The sequence below is a fragment of the Bombina bombina genome, chromosome 8, assembly GCF_027579735.1.
Source record: "Bombina bombina isolate aBomBom1 chromosome 8, aBomBom1.pri, whole genome shotgun sequence".
Taxonomy (NCBI): domain Eukaryota; kingdom Metazoa; phylum Chordata; class Amphibia; order Anura; family Bombinatoridae; genus Bombina; species Bombina bombina.
The window spans coordinates 21,336,995-21,363,482 of record NC_069506.1 but is presented as its reverse complement, the minus strand read 5'-3'; the positions used below and the strand labels follow the sequence as shown (position 1 = coordinate 21,363,482).

General features: G+C 43.5%; 1 protein-coding gene across 3 annotated transcripts in view; it reads left to right on the top strand.

The window, feature by feature from the left end:
* Positions 1 to 26,488, top strand: part of LRRC4B (leucine rich repeat containing 4B) — a 400,350-nt gene that overhangs the window by 256,984 nt on the left and 116,878 nt on the right. Inside the window, exon 1 of one of the 3 annotated variants that reach the window (XM_053690184.1) lies at positions 11,870 to 12,021. The exons of the other annotated variants lie outside the window; for them this stretch is intronic. The gene's annotated coding sequence lies outside the window, so the exon portion shown is untranslated. Of the gene's footprint in view, positions 1 to 11,869; positions 12,022 to 26,488 lie in introns of those variants that run through there. 3 annotated transcript variants of the gene reach the window in all.

The window sequence follows — 26,488 nt, the reverse complement described above, 5'->3', positions numbered from 1 at the left end:
GGCACTTGAACCTTTAGTAATACACTGTGTGCAGAATTATTAGGCAAATTAGTATTTTGACCACATCATCCTCTTTATGCATGTTGTCTTACTCCAAGCTGTATAGGCTCGAAAGCCTACTACCAATTAAGCATATTAGGTGATGTGCATCTCTGTAATGAGAAGGGGTGTGGTCTAATGACATCAACACCCTATATCAGGTGTGCATAATATTAAGCAACTTCCTTTCCTTTGGCAAAATGGGTCAAAAGAAGGACTTGACAGGCTCAGAAAAGTAAAAAATTGTGAGATATCTTGCAGAGGGATGCAGCACTCTTAAAATTGCAAAGCTTCTGAAGCGTAATCATCGAACAATCAAGCGTTTCATTCAAAATAGTCAACAGGGTCGCAAGAAGCGTGTGGAAAAACCAAGGCGCAAAATAACTGCCCATGAACTGAGAAAAGTCAAGCGTGCAGCTGCCAAGATGCCACTTGCCACCAGTTTGGCCATATTTCAGAGCTGCAACATCACTGGAGTGCCCAAAAGCACAAGGTGTGCAATACTCAGAGACATGGCCAAGGTAAGAAAGGCTGAAATACGACCACCACTGAACAAGACACACAAGCTGAAACGTCAAGACTGGGCCAAGAAATATCTCAAGACTGATTTTTCTAAGGTTTTATGGACTGATGAAATGAGAGTGAGTCTTGATGGGCCAGATGGATGGGCCCGTGGCTGGATTGTTAAAGGGCAGAGAGCTCCAGTCCGACTCAGACGCCAGCAAGGTGGAGGTGTAGTACTGGTTTGGGCTGGTATCATCAAAGATGAGCTTGTGGGGCCTTTTCGGGTTGAGGATGGAGTCAAGCTCAACTCCCAGTCCTACTGCCAGTTTCTGGAAGACACCTTCTTCAAGCAGTGGTACAGGAAGAAGTCTGCATCCTTCAAGAAAAACATGATTTTCATGCAGGACAATGCTCCATCACACGCGTCCAAGTACTCCACAGCGTGGCTGGCAAGAAAGGGTATAAAAGAAGAAAATCTAATGGCATGGCCTCCTTGTTCACCTGATCTGAACCCCATTGAGAACCTGTGGTCCATCATCAAATGTGAGATTTACAAGGAGGGAAAACAGTACACCTCTCTGAACAGTGTCTGGGAGGCTGTGGTTGCTGCTGCACGCAATGTTGATGGTGAACAGATCAAAACACTGACAGAATCCATGGATGGCAGGCTTTTGAGTGTCCTTGCAAAGAAAGGTGGCTATATTATAGGTCACTGATTTGTTTTTGTTTTGTTTTTGAATGTCAGAAATGTATATTTGTGAATGTTGAGATGTTATATTGGTTTCACTGGTAAAAATAAATAATTGAAATGGGTATATATTTGTTTTTTGTTAAGTTGCCTAATAATTATGCACAGTAATAGTCACCTGCACACACAGATATCCCCCTAAAATAGCTATAACTAAAAACAAACTAAAAACTACTTCCAAAACTATTCAGCTTTGATATTAATGAGTTTTTTGGGTTCATTGAGAACATGGTTGTTGTTCAATAATAAAATTAATCCTCAAAAATACAACTTGCCTAATAATTCTGCACTCCCTGTATACATAAGAAAATAAATAGAGGGGATCAAAATAGGGAAGAGGAGAATCTCTACATTACTGTATGCCGACGATCTATTAGTCTTGATAGCCAATGCAGGCTATCTCAGGGTATAAATTTAATATGTGATTTCTCAGGGTATAAAGTTAATATGCTAAAGTCAGAATTTTTTTGGCTAAAAAAAACCATAAAGACTCGGTTCAGACATACCACTTTAAGGAAGCGAAATCTACTTTTGTATATCTAGGGATAACATTGTCTATGGATAGTAAGGAGTGGTATGACTTAAATTTTAGTCCAATACTCACTAAAATTAAACGCAACTTAGAAAACTGGGCTAAATTTCACCTTACGTTATCTGGCAAAATTAACCTGTTTAAAATAGTGACTTTCCCCAAACTTTTATACCTGATGCAAAATCTCCCAATTGTAATAAAACAAACAGACATAAAAATAATTAAACAGTTAATTACACAATTTATTTGGGGGGGAAAAAGAAAAGCTATCGCATATAATAAATTAGTACTATCCAGACTTGATGGGGGGGTTAGCACTCCCAGATATAGAGATTTATAATTTGGTTTGTATTTCCAAAATAGCACTGGACTGGCTAATAGGTCAAGACTACTACGTAGACCTAGTAACAGAAGAAACCCTTGTGCAGCCATACTCCTTGAAGGTACTGTTACATTGTAACCCTGATAAATGCCCAACTAAAATTAAGCAGATGCCTGTTATTTATAATGTAATTCAGGCCTGGCACAAATTATTAAAAAATCTAAATAGTTCTTACAAATACTCTAAATACTTGACTATAGCAGGCAACCCAAATTTTATGCCAGCTCTAAATTCAATTTTTTTAATAATTGGGCACAAAAGGGCTTAATATACTTAGATCAGTTAAGAGACAGTGCTACTGGAGATTGCCGACCAATGCAAGATCTAATACAAGAATACGGAATCTTTAATAAAGACTTCTTTCCCTTCTTTCAGATTCGGCATTTCCTACAGACCCTTCTACAGGATCTGCAGGAGGTCCCAATTTCAGAAATGTTGGATCCTGCATTAACGCTTTTTAAAGCAGGGAAATATAACATTTAAATATGGTAATAATGACAGGTAGGCTATTGATTCTTAAATATTGGAAATCGTCTAAAGCTTCTAATCTGACAGAATTTAGACATAAACTTAAAAACCAAATCATAATGGAACAGATGGATACCTCAATAAATTCTGAGGCACAAATTAAACATTTTCTGATTAAATGGAGGATTGTAATCAGCAGCTTCCCTAAAGAAATTCAATTGTTATTAATCTCGCCCTTTCGAGGTACAGAGTCTCTAGACCTGGCTTTAGCTAATAATGAATTCCCGGAGCTATAATCGGCTCAATTCTAATTATATGGAAGTTTGTTTGCAGTGTGGGTGGCAGGAGGAAGCGTTTCAAGGGTACGATTTTCCGTGTTTTTTTTTTTTTTTTCTCCTTCGCCCCTATGCTCCTCCCTTTTTTTTCTCTCTTTCTTTTTTCTTTCTGAGTATAAAAATGTGAAACCCCTAACACATCGCATGGTTAAGAAGCTAAGAGAATTATAACAACTTATGAACTAAGTGTGAATACACATATTATTATCTAAGTGACTAAAAGTAACTTTTAAAGAGTGGCTATAAACTATTTATTGCCGTCTTTACTTTGATTATGTTTTTCCTTTTTTTCTTTTTCACTTCTGTTGTATAATTGTGCTGGATATAAATAAACAAAATAAAAAAGGGTATATTAGTCATAGAGGTGCCCAGCACATAGCACCCATTGTATATTTCTCATAAAAGTGCCCAGTACATAGCACCCAGGGTATATAACTCATAGAGGTGCCCAGCACACAGCACCCAGGGTATATTACTCACAGAAGTCCCAGTGCATAGCACCCAGAATATATTACTCATAGAGGTGCCCAGTACATAGCACCCAGGGTATATTACTCATAGAGGTGCCCAGTACGTAGCACCCAGAGTATATTACTCACAGAAGTGGCCAGTACATAGCACCCAGGGTATATTACTCATAGAAATGCCTTGCACATAGCACCTAGGGTATATTAGTCATAGAGGTGCCCAGTATATAGTACCCAGGGTATTTTACTCACAGAAGTGCCCAGTATATAGTACCCAGGGTATATTACTCATAGAGGTGCCCAGTATATAGTACCCAGGGTATATTACTCACAGAAGTGCCCAGAACATAGCACCAGTGATATAATACCCGTGTAGATGCCCAGTAAACAACACCCAACCACGGTATATTAACCCTATAGGTGCCAAGTACATAGCACCTAGGGTATATTACTTGTACAGATGCCCAGTACATAGCACCCATGGTATATTACTTGTATAGATGCCCAGTACATCTAATGTTATTTTTAAGTCTCCCATTGTGTGTTTTCTTTTTTTTTTTTTTTCTCCCTCTCCCTAAAAAAAAATGATGCCCAGTACATAGCACTCAGGGTTCATTACTTGTATAGAGGCCCAGTACATGGCACCCAACCACGGTATATTAACCCTATAAGGTGCCCAGTACATAGCACCCAGGGTATATTACTTGTATAGATGCCCAGTACATAGCACCCAGGGTATATTACTTGTATAGATGCCGAGTACATAGCACCCAGGGTATAGTACTTGTATAGATGCCCAGTACATAGCACCCAGGGTATATTACTTGTATAGATGCCCAGTACATAGCACCCATGGTATATTACTTGTATAGATGCCCAGTACATAGCACCCAGGGTATAGTACTTGTATAGATGCCCAGTACATAGCACCCAACCATGGTATATTAACCCTATAAGGTCCCCAGTACATAGCACCCAGGGTATATTACTTGTATAGATGCCCAGTACATAGCACCAATGGTATATTACCTGTAGAGGTGCCCAATACATAGCACCCAGGGTATATTACTTGTATAGATGCCCAGTACATAGCACCCAGGGTATAGTACTTGTATAGATGCCCAGTACATAGCACCCAGGGTATAGTACTTGTATAGATGCCCAGTACATAGCACCCAGGGTATATTACTTGTATAGATGCCCAGTACATAGCACCCATGGTATATTACTTGTATAGATGCCCAGTACATAGCACCCAGGGTATAGACCTTGTATAGATGCCCAGTACATAGTACCCAACCATGGTATATTAACCCTATAAGGTCCCCAGTACATAGCACTCAGGGTATATTACTTGTATAGATGCCCAGTACATAGCACCAATGGTATATTACCTGTAGAGGTGCCCAATACATAGCACCCAGGGTATATTACCTGTAGAGGTACCCAGTACATAGCACCCAGGGTATATTACCTGTAGGGGTACCCAGTACATAGCACCCAGGGTATATTACTTGTATAGATGCCCAGTACATAGCACCCAGGGTATAATACTTGTATAGATGCCCAGTACATAGCACCCAGTGTATATTACCTATAGAGGTGCCCAGTACATAACACCCAGGGTATATTACTTGTATAGATGCCCAGTACATAGCACCCAGGGTATATTACCTGTAGAGGTACCCAGTACATAGCACCCATGGTATATTACCTGTAGAGGTACCCAGTACATAGCACCCAGGGTATATTACCTGTAGAGGTACCCAGTACATAGCACCCAGGGTATATTACTTGTATAGATGCCCAGTACATAGCACCCAGGGTATATTACTTGTATAGATGCCCAGTACATGGCACCCAAGGTATATTACTTGTATAGATGCCCAGTACATAGCACCAATGGTATATTACCTGTAGAGGTGTCCAATACATAGCACCCAGGGTATATTACCTGTAGAGGTACCCAGTACATAGAACCCAGGGTATATTACTTGTATAGATGCCCAGTACATAGCACCCAGTGTATATTACCTGTAGAGGTGCCCAGTACATAGCACCCAGGGTATATTACCTGTAGAGGTGTCCAGTACATAGCACCCAGGGTATATTACCTGTAGAGGTACCCAGTACATAGCACCCAGGGTATATTACTTGTATAGATGCCCAGTACATAGCACCCAGTGTATATTACCTGTAGATGTGCCCAGTACATAGCACCCAGGGTATATTACCTGTAGGGGTACCCAGTACATAGCACCCAGGGTATATTACTTGTATAGATGCCCAGTACATAGCAACCAGGGTATAATACTTGTATAGATGCCCAGTACATATCACCCAGTGTATATTACCTATAGAGGTGCCCAGTACATAGCACCCAGGGTATATTACTTGTATAGATGCCCAGTACATAGCACCCAGGGTATATTACCTATAGAGGTACCCAGTACATAGCACCCAGTGTATATTACCTGTAGAGGTGCCCAGTACATAAGCACCCAGGGTATATTACTTGTATAGATGCCCAGTACATAGCACCCAGGGTATATTACCTGTAGAGGTACCCAGTACATAGCACCCAGTGTATATTACCTGTAGAGGTGCCCAGTACATAAGCACCCAGGGTATATTACTTGTATAGATGCCCAGTACATAGCACCCAGGGTATATTACCTGTAGAGGTGCCCAGTACATAGCACCCAGTGTATATTACCTGTAGAGGTGCCCAGTACATAAGCACCCAGGGTATATTACTTGTATAGATGCCCAGTACATAGCACCCAGGGTATATTACCTGTAGAGGTGCCCAGTACATAAGCACCCAGGGTATAGTAGAGGTGCCCAGCACATAAGCACCCAGGGTATAGTAGAGGTGCCCAGCACATAAGCACCCAGGGTATATTACCTGTAGAGGTGCCCAGTACATAGCACCCAGGGTATATTACCTGTAGAGGTGCCCAGCACATAAGCACCCAGGGTATAGTAGAGGTGCCCAGCACATAAGCACCCAGGGTATATTACCTGTAGAGGTGCCCAGTACATAAGCACCCAGGGTATATTACCTGTAGAGGTGCCCAGTACATAGCACCCAGTGTATATTACCTGTAGCGGTGCCCAGCACATAAGCACCCAGGGTATATTACCTGTAGAGGTGCCCAGTACATAGCACCCAGGGTATATTATCTGTAGCGGTGCCCAGCACATAAGCACCCAGGGTATATTACTTGTATAGATGCCCAGTACATAGCACCCAGGGTATATTACCTGTAGAGGTACCCAGTACATAGCACCCAGGGTATATTACCTGTAGAGGTACCCAGTACATAGCACCCAGGGTATATTACCTGTAGAGGTACCCAGTACATAGCACCCAGGGTATATTACTTGTATAGATGCCCAGTACATAGCACCCAGGGTATATTACTTGTATAGATGCCCAGTACATGGCACCCAAGGTATATTACTTGTATAGATGCCCAGTACATAGCACCAATGGTATATTACCTGTAGAGGTGTCCAATACATAGCACCCAGGGTATATTACCTGTAGAGGTACCCAGTACATAGAACCCAGGGTATATTACTTGTATAGATGCCCAGTACATAGCACCCAGTGTATATTACCTGTAGAGGTGCCCAGTACATAGCACCCAGGGTATATTACCTGTAGAGGTGTCCAGTACATAGCACCCAGGGTATATTACCTGTAGAGGTACCCAGTACATAGCACCCAGGGTATATTACTTGTATAGATGCCCAGTACATAGCACCCAGTGTATATTACCTGTAGATGTGCCCAGTACATAGCACCCAGGGTATATTACCTGTAGGGGTACCCAGTACATAGCACCCAGGGTATATTACTTGTATAGATGCCCAGTACATAGCAACCAGGGTATAATACTTGTATAGATGCCCAGTACATAGCACCCAGTGTATATTACCTATAGAGGTGCCCAGTACATAGCACCCAGGGTATATTACTTGTATAGATGCCCAGTACATAGCACCCAGGGTATATTACCTATAGAGGTACCCAGTACATAGCACCCAGTGTATATTACCTGTAGAGGTGCCCAGTACATAAGCATCCAGGGTATATTACTTGTATAGATGCCCAGTACATAGCACCCAGGGTATATTACCTGTAGAGGTACCCAGTACATAGCACCCAGTGCATATTACCTGTAGAGGTGCCCAGTACATAAGCACCCAGGGTATATTACTTGTATAGATGCCCAGTACATAGCACCCAGGGTATATTACCTGTAGAGGTACCCAGTACATAGCACCCAGTGTATATTACCTGTAGAGGTGCCCAGTACATAAGCACCCAGGGTATATTACTTGTATAGATGCCCAGTACATAGCACCCAGGGTATATTACCTGTAGAGGTGCCCAGTACATAAGCACCCAGGGTATAGTAGAGGTGCCCAGCACATAAGCACCCAGGGTATAGTAGAGGTGCCCAGCACATAAGCACCCAGGGTATATTACCTGTAGAGGTGCCCAGTACATAGCACCCAGGGTATATTACCTGTAGAGGTGCCCAGCACATAAGCACCCAGGGTATAGTAGAGGTGCCCAGCACATAAGCACCCAGGGTATATTACCTGTAGCGGTGCCCAGCACATAAGCACCCAGGGTATATTACCTGTAGAGGTACCCAGTACATAGCACCCAGGGTATATTACCTGTAGAGGTGCCCAGTACATAAGCACCCAGGGTATATTACCTGTAGAGGTGCCCAGTACATAGCACCCAGTGTATATTACCTGTAGCGGTGCCCAGCACATAAGCACCCAGGGTATAGTAGAGGTGCCCAGCACATAAGCACCCAGGGTATATTATCTGTAGCGGTGCCCAGTACATAGCACCCAGGGTATATTAACTGTAGAGGTGCCCAGTACATAGCACCCAGGGTATATTACCTGTAGCGGTGCCCAGCACATAAGCACCCAGGGTATATTACCTGTAGAGGTGCCCAGTACATAGCACCCAGGGTATATTACCTGTAGCGGTGCCCAGCACATAAGCACCCAGGGTATATTACCTGTAGAGGTGCCCAGTACATAGCACCCAGGGTATATTACCTGTAGAGGTGCCCAGTACATAGCACCCAGGGTATATTACCTGTAGCGGTGCCCAGCACATAAGCACCCAGGGTATATTACCTGTAGAGGTGCCCAGTACATAGCACCCAGGGTATATTACCTGTAGCGGTGCCCAGCACATAAGCACGCAGGGTATATTACCTGTAGAGGTGCCCAGTACATAGCACCCAGGGTATATTACCTGTAGAGGTGCCCAGTACATAGCACCCAGGGTATATTACCTGTAGCGGTGCCCAGTACATAAGCACCCAGGGTATATTACCTGTAGAGGTGCCCAGTACATAGCACCCAGGGTATATTACCTGTAGCGGTGCCCAGTACATAAGCACCCAGGGTATATTACCTGTAGAGGTGCCCAGTACATAGCACCCAGGGTATATTACCTGTAGCGGTGCCCAGCACATAAGCACCCAGGGTATATTACCTGTAGAGGTGCCCAGTACATAGCACCCAGGGTATATTACCTGTAGAGGTGCCCAGTACATAGCACCCAGGGTATATTACCTGTAGCGGTGCCCAGTACATAAGCACCCAGGGTATATTACCTGTAGCGGTACCCAGTACATAGCACCCAGGGTATATTACCTGTAGCGGTGCCCAGTACATAAGCACCCAGGGTATATTACCTGTAGCGGTACCCAATACATAGCACCCAGGGTATATTACCTGTAGAGGTACCCAGCACATAAGCACCCAGGGTATAGTAGAGGTGCCCAGCACATAAGCACCCAGGGTATAGTAGAGGTGCCCAGCACATAAGCACCCAGGGTATATTACCTGTAGCGGTGCCCAGCACATAAGCACCCAGGGTATATTACCTGTAGCGGTGCCCAGTACATAGCACCCAGGGTATATTACCTGTAGCGGTGGCCAGTACATAGCACCCAGGGTATATTACCTGTAGCGGTGCCCAGCACATAAGCACCCAAGGTATATTACCTGTAGTGGTGCCCAGCACATAAGCACCCAGGGTATAGTAGAGGTGCCCAGCACATAAGCACCCAGGGTATATCACCTGTAAAGGTGCCCAGCACATAAGCACCCAGGGTATATTACCTGTAAAGGTGCCCAGCACATTAGCACCCAGGGTATATCACCTGTAAAGGTGCCCAGTACATAAGCACCCAGGGTATATCACCTGTAAAGGTGCCCAGCACATTAGCACCCAGGGTATATCACCTGTAAAGGTGCCCAGTACATAAGCACCCAGGGTATATCACCTGTAAAGGTGCCCAGCACATTAGCACCCAGGGTATATCACCTGTTAAGGTGCCCAGCACATAAGCACCCAGGGTATATCACTTGTTAAGGTGCCCAGCACATAAGCACCCAGGGTATATTACTTGTATAGATGCCCAGTACATAGCACCCAGGGTATATTACTTGTATAGATGCCCAGTACATGGCACCCAGGGTATATTACTTGTATAGATGCCCAGTACATGGCACCCAGGGTATATTACTTGTATAGATGCCCAGTACATGGCACCCAGGGTATATTACCTGTAGAGGTGCCCAGCACATAAGCACCCAGTGTATATTACTTGTATAGATGCCCAGTACATAGCACCCAGGGTATATTACTTGTATAGATGCCCAGTACATGGCACCCAGGGTATATTACCTGTAGAGGTGCCCAGTACATAGCACCCAGGGTATATTACCTGTAGAGGTGCCCAGCACATAAGCACCCAGGGTATATTACCTGTAGAGGTGCCCAGCACATAAGCACCCAGGGTATATTACTTGTATAGATGCCCAGTACATAGCACCCAGGGTATAGTACTTGTATAGATGCCCAGTACATAGCACCCAGGGTATATTACCTGTAGAGGTGCCCAGCACATAAGCACCCAGGGTATATTACTTGTATAGATGCCCAGTACATAACACCCAGGGTATATTACTTGTATAGATGCCCAGTACATAACACCCAGGGTATATTACTTGTATAGATGCCCAGTACATAACACCCAGGGTATATTACTTGTATAGATGCCCAGTACATAGCACCCAGGGTATATTACTTGTATAGATGCCCAGTACATAACACCCAGGGTATATTACCTGTATAGATGCCCAGTACATAACACCCAGGGTATATTACTTGTATAGATGCCCAGTACATAGCACCCAGGGTATATTACTTGTATAGATGCCCAGTACATAGCACCCAGGGTATATTACTTGTATAGATGCCCAGTACATAACACCCAGGGTATATTACCTGTATAGATGCCCAGTACATAACACCCAGGGTATATTACTTGTATAGATGCCCAGTACATAGCACCCAGGGTATATTACTTGTATAGATGCCCAGTACATAACACCCAGGGTATATTACTTGTATAGATGCCCAGTACATAGCACCCAGGGTATATTACTTGTATAGATGCCCAGTACATAACACCCAGGGTATATTACTTGTATAGATGCCCAGTACATAGCACCCAGGGTATATTACTTGTATAGATGCCCAGTACATAGCACCCAGGGTATATTACTTGTATAGATGCCCAGTACATAACACCCAGGGTATATTACCTGTATAGATGCCCAGTACATAACACCCAGGGTATATTACTTGTATAGATGCCCAGTACATAGCACCCAGGGTATATTACTTGTATAGATGCCCAGTACATAACACCCAGGGTATATTACTTGTATAGATGCCCAGTACATAGCACCCAGGGTATATTACTTGTATAGATGCCCAGTACATAGCACCCAGGGTATATTACCTGTATAGATGCCCAGTACATAGCACCCAGGGTATATTACCTGTATAGATGCCCAGTACATAGCACCCAGGGTATATTACCTGTAGAGATGCCCAGCACATGAGCACCCAGGGTATAGTAGAGGTGCCCAGTACATAAGCACCCAGGGTATATTACTTGTATAGATGCCCAGTACATAGCACCCAGGGTATATGAGTTCCCATACATCTCACCCACAGTCCGGCAGCCCCAGCCCGCATCCATCAGTCCTAGCGGCACCTGATACTGATACAGTACATCCAGCGGTCGGGGGTGGGGCTACAGACGTACAGCTCGGATTCAGAGCCCGGATCTAACGGGGTGGGAGAGAGAGGGGGAGACGGCCCTGGCACACAGAGAGACATCCCCGAGAGACGGCCTGGGATGCATAGAGACATCCGAGACAGGCGGTCCGGAGCCGACATAACGAGAGTCATCACCGAAGAACGGCCGTAGATTCCAGTCAGAAACCCCCCGAGACGGCCCGGTACATAGAGATACCACCCGGCCCAGGATACAGGCAGCGACCAGCAGATGCGGTACCCAAAGAGGATGCTGAGAGCTCCGTAACCAGCAGCCGCGCTGCTCCCGGATACTGCACCTACCGAGCTCCGCCTGCTGCTTCCCTGTACCGCGGCCTGAGCAGAAGCGACTGATACACAGGTACTGAGACATCCGTGAGACATACAGTGAGACATACAGTGATGTACCGTGAGACTTACAGTGATGTACCGTGAGACATACAGTGATGTACCGTGAGACATACAGTGAGACATACAGTGATGTACCGTGAGACATACAGTGATGTACCGTGAGACATACAGTGAGACATACAGTGATGTACCGTGAGACATATAGTGATGTACAGTGAGACATACAGTGATGTACCGTGAGACATATAGTGATGTACAGTGAGACATACAGTGAGACATACAGTGATGTACCGTGAGACATACAGTGATGTACCGTGAGACATACAGTGAGACATACAGTGATGTACCGTGAGACATACAGTGATGTACCGTGAGACATACAGTGAGACATACAGTGATGTACCGTGAGACATACAGTGATGTACCGTGAGACATACAGTGAGACATACAGTGATGTACCGTGAGACATACAGTGATGCACCGTGAGACATACAGTGATGTACCGTGAGACATACAGTGAGACATACAGTGATGTACCCTGAGACATACAGTGATGTACCGTGAGACATACAGTGATGTACCGTGAGACATACAGTGATGTACCGTGAGACATACAGTGAGACATACAGTGATGTACCGTGAGACATACAGTGAGACATACAGTGATGTACCGTGAGACATACAGTGAGACATACAGTGATGTACAGTGAGACATACAGTGATGTACCGTGAGACATACAGTGATGTACCGTGAGACATATAGTGATGTACCGTGAGACATACAGTGATGTACCGTGAGACATACAGTGATGTACCGTGAGACATACAGTGATGTACCGTGAGACATACAGTGATGCACCGTGAGACATACAGTGATGTACCGTGAGACATACAGTGATGTACCGTGAGACATACAGTGATGCACCGTGAGACATACAGTGATGTACCGTGAGACATACAGTGAGACATACAGTGATGTACCGTGAGACATACAGTGATGTACCGTGAGACATACAGTGAGACATACAGTGATGTACCGTGAGACATACAGTGAGACATACAGTGATGTACCGTGAGACATACAGTGATGTACCGTGAGACATACAGTGATGTACCGTGAGACATACAGTGAGACATACAGTGATGTACCCTGAGACATACAGTGATGTACCGTGAGACATACAGTGATGTACCGTGAGACATACAGTGAGACATACAGTGATGTACCGTGAGACATACAGTGAGACATACAGTGATGTACCGTGAGACATACAGTGAGACATACAGTGATGTACCGTGAGACATACAGTGAGACATACAGTGATGTACCGTGAGACATACAGTGATGTACAGTGAGACATACAGTGATGTACCGTGAGACATACAGTGAGACATACAGTGATGTACCGTGAGACATATAGTGATGTACCCTGAGACATACAGTGATGTACCGTGAGACATACAGTGATGTACCGTGAGACATACAGTGATGTACCGTGAGACATACAGTGATGTACCGTGAGACATACAGTGATGCACCGTGAGACATACAGTGATGTACCATGAGACATACAGTGATGCACCGTGAGACATACAGTGATGTACCGTGAGACATACAGTGAGACATACAGTGATGTACCGTGAGACATACAGTGATGTACCGTGAGACATACAGTGAGACATACAGTGATGTACCGTGAGACTTACAGTGATGTACCGTGAGACATACAGTGATGTACCGTGAGACATACAGTGAGACATACAGTGATGTACCGTGAGACATACAGTGATGTACCGTGAGACATACAGTGATGTACCGTGAGACATACAGTGATGCACCCTGAGACATACAGTGATGTACCGTGAGACATACAGTGATGTACCGTGAGACATACAGTGATGTACCGTGAGACATACAGTGATGTACCGTGAGACATACAGTGATGTACCGTGAGACATATAGTGATGTACCGTGAGACATACAGTGATGTACCGTGAGACATACAGTGATGTACCGTGAGACATACAGTGATGTACCGTGAGACATACAGTGATGTACCGTGAGACATACAGTGATGTACCCTGAGACATACAGTGATGTACCGTGAGACATACAGTGATGTACCGTGAGACATATAGTGATGTACCCTGAGACATACAGTGATGTACCGTGAGACATACAGTGATGCACCCTGAGACATACAGTGATGCACCCTGAGACATACAGTGATGCACCGTGAGACATACAGTGATGCACCCTGAGACATACAGTGATGTACCGTGAGACATACAGTGATGTACCGTGAGACATACAGTGATGTACCGTGAGACATACAGTGATGTACCGTGAGACATACAGTGATGTACCGTGAGACATACAGTGATGTACCGTGAGACATACAGTGATGTACCGTGAGACATACAGTGATGTACCGTGAGACATACAGTGATGTACCCTGAGACATACAGTGATGTACCGTGAGACATACAGTGATGTACCGTGAGACATACAGTGATGTACCGTGAGACATACAGTGATGTACCGTGAGACATACAGTGATGTACCGTGAGACATACAGTGATGTACCGTGAGACATACAGTGATGTACAGTGAGACATACAGTGATGCACCGTGAGACATACAGTGATGCACCCTGAGACATACAGTGAGACATACAGTGATGTACCGTGAGACATACAGTGATGTACCGTGAGACATACAGTGATGTACCCTGAGACATACAGTGATGTACCGTGAGACATACAGTGATGTACCGTGAGACATACAGTGATGTACCGTGAGACATACAGTGATGTACCCTGAGACATACAGTGATGTACCGTGAGACATACAGTGATGTACCGTGAGACATACAGTGATGTACCGTGAGACATACAGTGATGTACCGTGAGACATACAGTGATGTACCGTGAGACATACAGTGATGTACCGTGAGACATACAGTGATGTACCGTGAGACATACAGTGATGTACAGTGAGACATACAGTGATGCACCGTGAGACATACAGTGATGCACCGTGAGACATACAGTGAGACATACAGTGATGTACCGTGAGACATACAGTGATGTACAGTGAGACATACAGTGATGTACCGTGAGACATACAGTGATGTACCGTGAGACATACAGTGATGCACCGTGAGACATACAGTGATGCACCGTGAGACATACAGTGATGTACAGTGAGACATACAGTGATGTACCGTGAGACATACAGTGATGTACTGTGAGACATACAGTGATGTACAGTGAGACATACAGTGATGTACCGTGAGACATACAGTGATGTACCGTGAGACATACAGTGATGTACCCTGAGACATACAGTGATGTACCCTGAGACATATAGTGATGTACCGTGAGACACTGTCACACATCCTGAGACATATAGTGATGTACCGTGAGACACTGTCACTCATCCTGAGACATATAGTGATGTACCCTGAGACACTGTCACATACTGAGACATACAGTGATGTACCCTGAGACACTGTCACATACTGAGACATATAGTGATGTACCGTGAGACACTGTCACATACTGAGACATATAGTGATGTACCCTGAGACACTGTCACATCCTGAGACATATAGTGATGTACCCTGAGACACTGTCACATCCTGAGACATATAGTGATGTACCGTGAGACACTGTCACATACTGAGACATATAGTGATGTACCCTGAGACACTGTCACATCCTGAGACATATAGTGATGTACCGTGAGACACTGTCACATCCTGAGACATATAGTGATGTACCCTGAGACACTGTCACATACTGAGACATATAGTGATGTACCCTGAGACACTGTCACATACTGAGACATATAGTGATGTACCGTGAGACACTGTCACATACTGAGACATATAGTGATGTACCGTGAGACACTGTCACATCCTGAGACATATAGTGATGTACCCTGAGACAATGTCACATACTGTGACATATAGTGATGTACCGTGAGACACTGTCACATACTGAGACATACAGTGATGTACCCTGAGACACTGTCACATACTGAGACATATAGTGATGTACCCTGAGACACTGTCACATCCTGAGACATATAGTGATGTACCGTGAGACACTGTCACATCCTGAGACATATAGTGATGTACCCTGAGACACTGTCACATACTGAGACATATAGTGATGTACCCTGAGACACTGTCACACACCCTGAGACATATAGTGATGTACCCTGAGACACTGTCACGCCCTGAGACATATAGTGATGTACCCTGAGACACTGTCACACCCTGAGACATATAGTGATGTACCGTGAGACACTGTCACATACTGAGACATATAGTGATGTACCGTGAGACACTGTCACATACTGAGACATACAGTGATGTACCCTGAGACACTGTCACATCCTGAGACATAAAGTGATGTACCCTGAGACACTGTCACACATACTGAGACATATAGTGATGTACCGTGAGACACTGTCACATACTGAGACATATAGTGATGTACCGTGAGACACTGTCACATACTGAGACATACAGTGATGTACCCTGAGACACTGTCACATCCTGAGACATAAAGTGATGTACCCTGAGACACTGTCACACATACTGAGACATATAGTGATGTACCGTGAGACACTGTCACACATACTGAGACATATAGTGATGTACCGTGAGACACTGTCACATACTGAGACATATAGTGATGTACCGTGAGACACTGTCACATACTGAGACATACAGTGATGTACCGTGAGACACTGTCACACCCTGAGACATATAGTGATGTACCCTGAGACACTGTCACATACTGAGACATATAGTGATGTACCGTGAGACAATGTCACATCCTGAGACATATAGTGATGTACCGTGAGACACTGTCACACACTGAGACATATAGTGATGTACCGTGAGACACTGTCACATACTGAGACATATAGTGATGTACCCTGAGACATATAGTGATGTACCGTGAGACACTGTCACACCCTGAGACATATAGTGATGTACCCTGAGACACTGTCACATCCTGAGACATATAGTGATGTACCGTGAGACACTGTCACATACTGAGACATACAGTGATGTACCCTGAGACACTGTCACATACTGAGACATATAGTGATGTACCCTGAGACACTGTCACATACTGAGACATATAGTGATGTACCCTGAGACACTGTCACATACTGAGACATATAGTGATGTACCGTGAGACACTGTCACATCCTGAGACATATAGTGATGTACCGTGAGACAATGTCACATCCTGAGACATATAGTGATGTACCGTGAGACAATGTCACATCCTGAGACATATAGTGATGTACCGTGAGACACTGTCACATCCTGAGACATATAGTGATGTACCCTGAGACACTGTCACATCCTGAGACATATAGTGATGTACCGTGAGACACTGTCACATCCTGAGACATATAGTGATGTACCGTGAGACACTGTCACATACTGAGACATATAGTGATGTACCCTGAGACATATAGTGATGTACCCTGAGACACTGTCACATACTGAGACATATAGTGATGTACCCTGAGACACTGTCACACCCTGAGACATATAGTGATGTACCCTGAGACACTGTCACATCCTGAGACATATAGTGATGTACCGTGAGACACTGTCACATACTGAGACATATAGTGATGTACCGTGAGACAATGTCACATACTGAGACATATAGTGATGTACCCTGAGACACTGTCACACCCTGAGACATATAGTGATGTACCCTGAGACACTGTCACATCCTGAGACATATAGTGATGTACCCTGAGACATATAGTGATGTACCGTGAGACAATGTCACATCCTGAGACATATAGTGATGTACCCTGAGACACTGTCACATACTGAGACATATAGTGATGTACCGTGAGACAATGTCACATCCTGAGACATATAGTGATGTACCGTGAGACAATGTCACATCCTGAGACATATAGTGATGTACCGTGAGACACTGTCACATCCTGAGACATATAGTGATGTACCCTGAGACACTGTCACATCCTGAGACATATAGTGATGTACCGTGAGACACTGTCACATCCTGAGACATATAGTGATGTACCGTGAGACACTGTCACATACTGAGACATATAGTGATGTACCCTGAGACATATAGTGATGTACCCTGAGACACTGTCACATACTGAGACATATAGTGATGTACCCTGAGACACTGTCACACCCTGAGACATATAGTGATGTACCCTGAGACACTGTCACATCCTGAGACATATAGTGATGTACCGTGAGACACTGTCACATACTGAGACATATAGTGATGTACCGTGAGACAATGTCACATACTGAGACATATAGTGATGTACCCTGAGACACTGTCACACCCTGAGACATATAGTGATGTACCCTGAGACACTGTCACATCCTGAGACATATAGTGATGTACCCTGAGACACTGTCACACATACTGAGACATATAGTGATGTACCCTGAGACACTGTCACACATACTGAGACATATAGTGATGTACCCTGAGACACTGTCACATACTGAGACATATAGTGATGTACCGTGAGACACTGTCACATACTGAGACATATAGTGATGTACCGTGAGACACTGTCACATACTGAGACATACAGTGATGTACCCTGAGACACTGTCACATACTGAGACATATAGTGATGTACCCTGAGACACTGTCACATCCTGAGACATATAGTGATGTACCCTGAGACATATAGTGATGTACCGTGAGACAATGTCACATCCTGAGACATATAGTGATGTACCGTGAGACACTGTCACATCCTGAGACATATAGTGATGTACCGTGAGACACTGTCACATCCTGAGACATACAGTGATGTACCCTGAGACACTGTCACATCCTGAGACATATAGTGATGTACCCTGAGACACTGTCACATCCTGAGACATATAGTGATGTACCGTGAGACACTGTCACATACTGAGACATATAGTGATGTACCGTGAGACACTGTCACATCCTGAGACATATAGTGATGTACCGTGAGACACTGTCACATACTGAGACATATAGTGATGTACCCTGAGACACTGTCACATACTGAGACATATAGTGATGTACCCTGAGACACTGTCACATACTGAGACATACAGTGATGTACCCTGAGACACTGTCACATACTGAGACATACAGTGATGTACCCTGAGACACTGTCACATCCTGAGACATATAGTGATGTACCGTGAGACACTGTCACATCCTGAGACATATAGTGATGTACCGTGAGACACTGTCACATACTGAGACATATAGTGATGTACCGTGAGACACTGTCACATACTGAGACATATAGTGATGTACCCTGAGACACTGTCACATCCTGAGACATATAGTGATGTACCCTGAGACACTGTCACATCCTGAGACATATAGTGATGTACCGTGAGACACTGTCACATCCTGAGACATATAGTGATGTACCCTGAGACACTGTCACATCCTGAGACATAAAGTGATGTACCCTGAGACACTGTCACATACTGAGACATATAGTGATGTACCGTGAGACACTGTCACATCCTGAGACATATAGTGATGTACCGTGAGACACTGTCACATCCTGAGACATATAGTGATGTACCCTGAGACACTGTCACATCCTGAGACATATAGTGATGTACCGTGAGACACTGTCACATCCTGAGACATATAGTGATGTACCGTGAGACACTGTCACATCCTGAGACATATAGTGATGTACCCTGAGACACTGTCACATCCTGAGATATATAGTGATGTACCCTGAGACACTGTCACATCCTGAGACATATAGTGATGTACCGTGAGACACTGTCACATACTGAGACATATAGTGATGTACCCTGAGACACTGTCACATACTGAGACATATAGTGATGTACCGTGAGACACTGTCACATCCTGAGACATATAGTGATGTACCGTGAGACACTGTCACATCCTGAGACATATAGTGATGTACCGTGAGACACTGTCACATCCTGAGACATATAGTGATGTACCCTGATACACTGTCACACATACTGAGACATAAAGTGATGTACCGTGAGACACTGTCACACATACTGAGACATATAGTGATGTACCCTGAGACACTGTCACATCCTGAGTCATATAGTGATGTACCGTGAGACACTGTCACACATCCTGAGACATATAGTGATGTACCCTGAGACACTGTCACATACTGAGACATACAGTGATGTACCCTGAGACACTGTCACATCCTGAGACATACAGTGATGTACCGTGAGACACTGTCACACACTGAGACATATAGTGATGTACCGTGAGACACTGTCACATACTGAGACATATAGTGATGTACCGTGAGACACTGTCACACCCTGAGACATATAGTGATGTACCCTGAGACACTGTGACATACTGAGACATATAGTGATGTACCCTGAGACAATGTCACATACTGAGACATATAGTGATGTACCGTGAGACACTGTCACACATCCTGAGACATATAGTGATGTACCGTGAGACACTGTCACATACTGAGACATATAGTGATGTACCGTGAGACACTGTCACATCCTGAGACATATAGTGATGTACCGTGAGACACTGTCACATCCTGAGACATATAGTGATGTACCGTGAGACACTGTCACACACTGAGACATATAGTGATGTACCCTGAGACACTGTCACATACTGAGACATATAGTGATGTACCCTGAGACACTGTCACATCCTGAGACATATAGTGATGTACCGTGAGACACTATCACATCCTGAGACATATAGTGATGTACCGTGAGACACTGTCACATACTGAGACATATAGTGATGTACCCTGAGACACTGTCACACATACTGAGACATATAGTGATGTACCGTGAGACACTGTCACATACTGAGACATACAGTGATGTACCGTGAGACACTGTCACATACTGAGACATATAGTGATGTACCGTGAGACACTGTCACATACTGAGACATATAGTGATGTACCCTGAGACACTGTCACATCCTGAGACATATAGTGATGTACCGTGAGACACTGTCACATACTGAGACATATAGTGATGTACCCTGAGACACTGTCACACATACTGAGACATACAGTGATGTACCCTGAGACACTGTCACATCCTGAGACATACAGTGATGTACCGTGAGACACTGTCACATCCTGAGACATACAGTGATGTACCGTGAGACACTGTCACATACTGAGACATATAGTGATGTACCCTGTGACACTGTCACATCCTGAGATATATAGTGATGTACCCTGAGACACTGTCACATACTGAGCCATATAGTGATGTACCCTGAGACACTGTCACATACTGAGACATATAGTGATGTACCCTGAGACACTGTCACATCCTGAGACATACAGTGATGTACCCTGAGACACTGTCACATACTGAGACATATAGTGATGTACCGTGAGACACTGTCACACCCTGAGACATATAGTGATGTACCGTGAGACACTGTCACATACTGAGCCATATAGTGATGTACCGTGAGACACTGTCACATACTGAGCCATATAGTGATGTACCCTGAGACACTGTCACATCCTGAGACATATAGTGATGTACCGTGAGACACTGTCACATCCTGAGACATATAGTGATGTACCGTGAGACACTGTCACATACTGAGACATATAGTGATGTACCGTGAGACACTGTCACATACTGAGACATATAGTGATGTACCCTGAGACACTGTCACATACTGAGACATATAGTGATGTACCCTGAGACATATAGTGATGTACCCTGAGACACTGTCACATACTGAGACATATAGTGATGTACCGTGAGACACTGTCACATCCTGAGACATATAGTGATGTACCGTGAGACACTGTCACATACTGAGACATATAGTGATGTACTGTGAGACACTGTCACATCCTGAGACATATAGTGATGTACCCTGAGACACTGTCACATCCTGAGACATATAGTGATGTACCGTGAGACACTGTCACATACTGAGACATATAGTGATGTACCGTGAGACACTGTCACATACTGAGACATATAGTGATGTACCGTGAGACACTGTCACATACTGAGACATATAGTGATGTACCGTGAGACACTGTCACATACTGAGACATATAGTGATGTACCCTGAGACACTGTCACATACTGAGACATATAGTGATGTACCGTGAGACACTGTCACATCCTGAGACATATAGTGATGTACCCTGAGACACTGTCACATCCTGAGACATATAGTGATGTACCGTGAGACACTGTCACATACTGAGACATATAGTGATGTACCGTGAGACACTGTCACATACTGAGACATATAGTGATGTACCGTGAGACACTGTCACATACTGAGACATATAGTGATGTACCGTGAGACACTGTCACATACTGAGACATATAGTGATGTACCGTGAGACACTGTCACATCCTGAGACATATAGTGATGTACCCTGAGACACTGTCACATCCTGAGACATATAGTGATGTACCGTGAGACACTGTCACATACTGAGACATATAGTGATGTACCGTGAGACACTGTCACATACTGAGACATATAGTGATGTACCGTGAGACACTGTCACATACTGAGACATATAGTGATGTACCGTGAGACACTGTCACATCCTGAGACATATAGTGATGTACCGTGAGACAATGTCACATCCTGAGACATACAGTGATGTACCCTGAGACACTGTCACATCCTGAGACATATAGTGATGTACCGTGAGACACTGTCACATACTGAGACATATAGTGATGTACCGTGAGACAATGTCACATCCTGAGACATCCATGAGACATTTTGTGATGTACCGTGAGACAATGTCACATCCTGAGACATATAGTGATGTACCGTGAGACAATGTCACATCCATGAGACATATAGTGATGTACCGTAAGACAATGTCACATCCTGAGACATATAGTGATGTACCGTGAGACAGTCACATCCTGAGACATCCATGAGACATATAGTGATGTACCGTGAGACAATGTCACACATACTGAGACATATAGTGATGTACCGTGAGACAATGTCACATCCCGAGACATATAGTGATGTACCGTGAGACACTGTCACATACTGAGACATATAGTGATGTACCGTGAGACACTGTCACATACTGAGACATATAGTGATGTACCGTGAGACAATGTCACATCCTGAGACATACAGTGATGTACCGTGAGACACTTTCACATCCTGAGACATATAGTGATGTACCGTGAGACACTGTCACATACTGAGACATATAGTGATGTACCGTGAGACACTGTCACATACTGAGACATATAGTGATGTACCGTGAGACACTGTCACATACTGAGACATATAGTGATGTACCGTGAGACACTGTCACATACTGAGACATATAGTGATGTACTGTGAGACAATGTCACATCCTGAGACATACAGTGATGTACCGTTAGACACTGTCACATCCTAAAACATCCATGAGACATATAGTGATGTACCGTGAGACAATGTCACATCCTGAGACATACAGTGATGTACCGTGAGACACTGTCACATACTGAGACATCCATGAGACATATAGTGATGTACCCTAAGACACTGTCACATCCTGAGACATAAAGTGATGTACCGTGAGACACTGTCACATACTGAGACATCCATGAGACATATAGTGATGTACCCTAAGACACTGTCACATCCTGAGACATAAAGTGATGTACCGTGAGACACTGTCACATACTGAGACATCCATGAGACATATAGTGATGTACCCTAAGACACTGTCACATCCTGAGACATAAAGTGATGTACCGTGAGACACTGTCACATCTTGAGACATAAAGTGATGTACCGTGAGACACTGTCACATACTGAGACATATAGTGATGTACCGTGAGACACTGTCACATCTTGAGACATAAAGTGATGTACCGTGAGACACTGTCACATCTTGAGACATAAAGTGATGTACCGTGAGACACTGTCACATCTTGAGACATAAAGTGATGTACCGTGAGACACTGTCACATCCTGATAGTGAATACAAATTCTTTGAAAGACATTTATTGAGGGAATTAAAATGCAAAAGCCTTGAATATTTAAGGAATTGTTAGCCATACCCTTATAAACATTGTCTTGGAGAAATTATATTTGTGCAATCTTCAACTTATATTTTGGAGAAAATATCCCCGGTACAGTGATAAACTTTAACTATAACTTGTTTATGGGTTTGCAAAAGAGAAGCAGTAAATCTGTTTAAAAACGTGTTCTTCAAGTACTCAGTAGCCATGTGTTTTTAAATGGCTTGGTAGATAATTAGACCATGTAGCATCTTATTAGAATCTTGAAGTAACCAATAACTCCTGGTCATCTTGGAAAATTAGGTCCAAGAATCAGATTTTCCTTGCCTCATGGCAGAGCTTGACAAACCCAGGAGCCAGTAAGACACTGGTTCCTAACTTTTTGGATTATTCTTCATATATCTATATACAAATACCACTTGCTGGCTCCTAAAAGTATGTATATCACCTAAATATTCATATCGGCTCCTAAATTTTAAACCGAATTGTCGACCACTGCCTTATGGGAGCCAAAGAATAATCTCTGCTTGTCTCTTTTTTCTTCCTTCTGAATAACACAATACATTAGAGTGGTTGGAGTGAAGATGCAAACCAGTCTGAAACCTACAAAAATTATAATTACACAAGAATCCCTGTTTGTTACTAAGGAGCTGTCAATTTTTCATGTGTTGCTCTCAAATATACTTCTGGACCCTCCCTATCATTTTCAGAAAATCTTTTATGAGGAGCGACTACTCACTTAGTACAGTGTTTGGATGAATTCAAGAATCTGAGTTTTAGAACCCTTGGAAGAAAATGAGTGGCTTCCAAAGATCTATTTGACATGGGAAAATGCGTAGCCAAAAATTTTAATTGACCACGATGACCTGGTGCGGAGTATTTATTTTAGTGTTTGACTTTTTTTGAGCGCAAGTGGAGTAGCCTCATGGGAATCTGCATCTCTAGCTGGATAACACTAAAGGATACAAGGCCACCATTCAGACCCTTGGCATGAGCAAATACATGGTCCCAATTTTAGTTGTCCATGGTGACCTGGTGTGGTTATTAGTTATGCCCTGTCTTAGCAAAGTTTAAGATACACCTAAACAAGCTTCAGGGGCAACAATAGGCAACAGGAGAAGGATAAATAAAAGGCTTGGAGCAGAAGAAACACTTTCACGGATAACATTGTGAATGAACACATCATAGCATTGTGATAACTCTGCTGATAGACTAGTGTAACCACTATAGTGCCTGTTCTAAGGCACCAGCATTTGTTGTGTATATGACATGCACATTACATTGGTAAGAATATACTTCATATTAAAATATGAACCATAAATTGATGCAAAACAAAAAGTACTAGCAAATACAGTATGGAAGAAAAAACAGAAATGTAAAAACAAAGCCCAGCGATTAAATTGCAACTGCAGATAACGTGGAATACTAAGCACCACTAAATATTTTGTCTTCCCCTGCAAGCACTGTCTGTCTATATGTAGTTTATTTTGCATAGACATGCTACCTGTATCCACTAATTTGCATATTTGATTTAATCACAGGAAGTTAAGTCATAGGAAGTTACATCATGTCAGCATTGGTTTAAATAGGCAAGAATTATTGTGTCATAATTTAAGACATTAAACACTTTACTCAGAATGGAATTCAGCAGCCTGAATTGAATCAAGCTGAAATGTAAAGCTGTAGAAATCATCCAACTAATAAAGAAAACTTCTAATTGAAGTCAGTGGGGCATATAACAATACCTTTTAAAGTTATAGCAATTATACACATTAATTCATGCATACCAAGCTCTGTTCCATAATTGTGGCAGCTTTTTCTTCAGTTAGAAGCAGGCTACATTAATACGTGTTGTAACCTTTTAAGGTAAACATTTTATTTTATTCCCATGAAATAACTGAATTCATATATAATATGAATATATTCTTAGTAGAAATGTCCTGCAATGGCTGATGATGTAGAAGGATGGATTAAATTATCCATGTTCTCATTGGTGTACTAACAATTGTTCAATTTTGGGCTCAAACAGAGTTTTGGACTGAGGACATTGTCATTGGGAAGATATAAATGCAATTCAGCTGGTCATCTCATTGCCTAACGCATTCAGAAACATGGGGTTATGTTGAAGTACAACAGGGGTCATAACCAAATCCAAAACAATCAAGCAGAACGGAGAAGTGACAGCGCTAGTGAAGGTTCCTCCTGGAAGGACATTCAAACAGATTCTGTCTGCTGAGGATTTGGGTGGAAATCTATCAATTAACTGGACCAACAGAGATCTTATTTTGTAAATTTCATGGATGGTACTTAATGGGCAGCATCAGGTTAGAGGTTTATGTAGGTCCCAGGGTCACTGAGTGAACGATTTGCCACTACTTAAACTTAATAGTCATGGTGCAA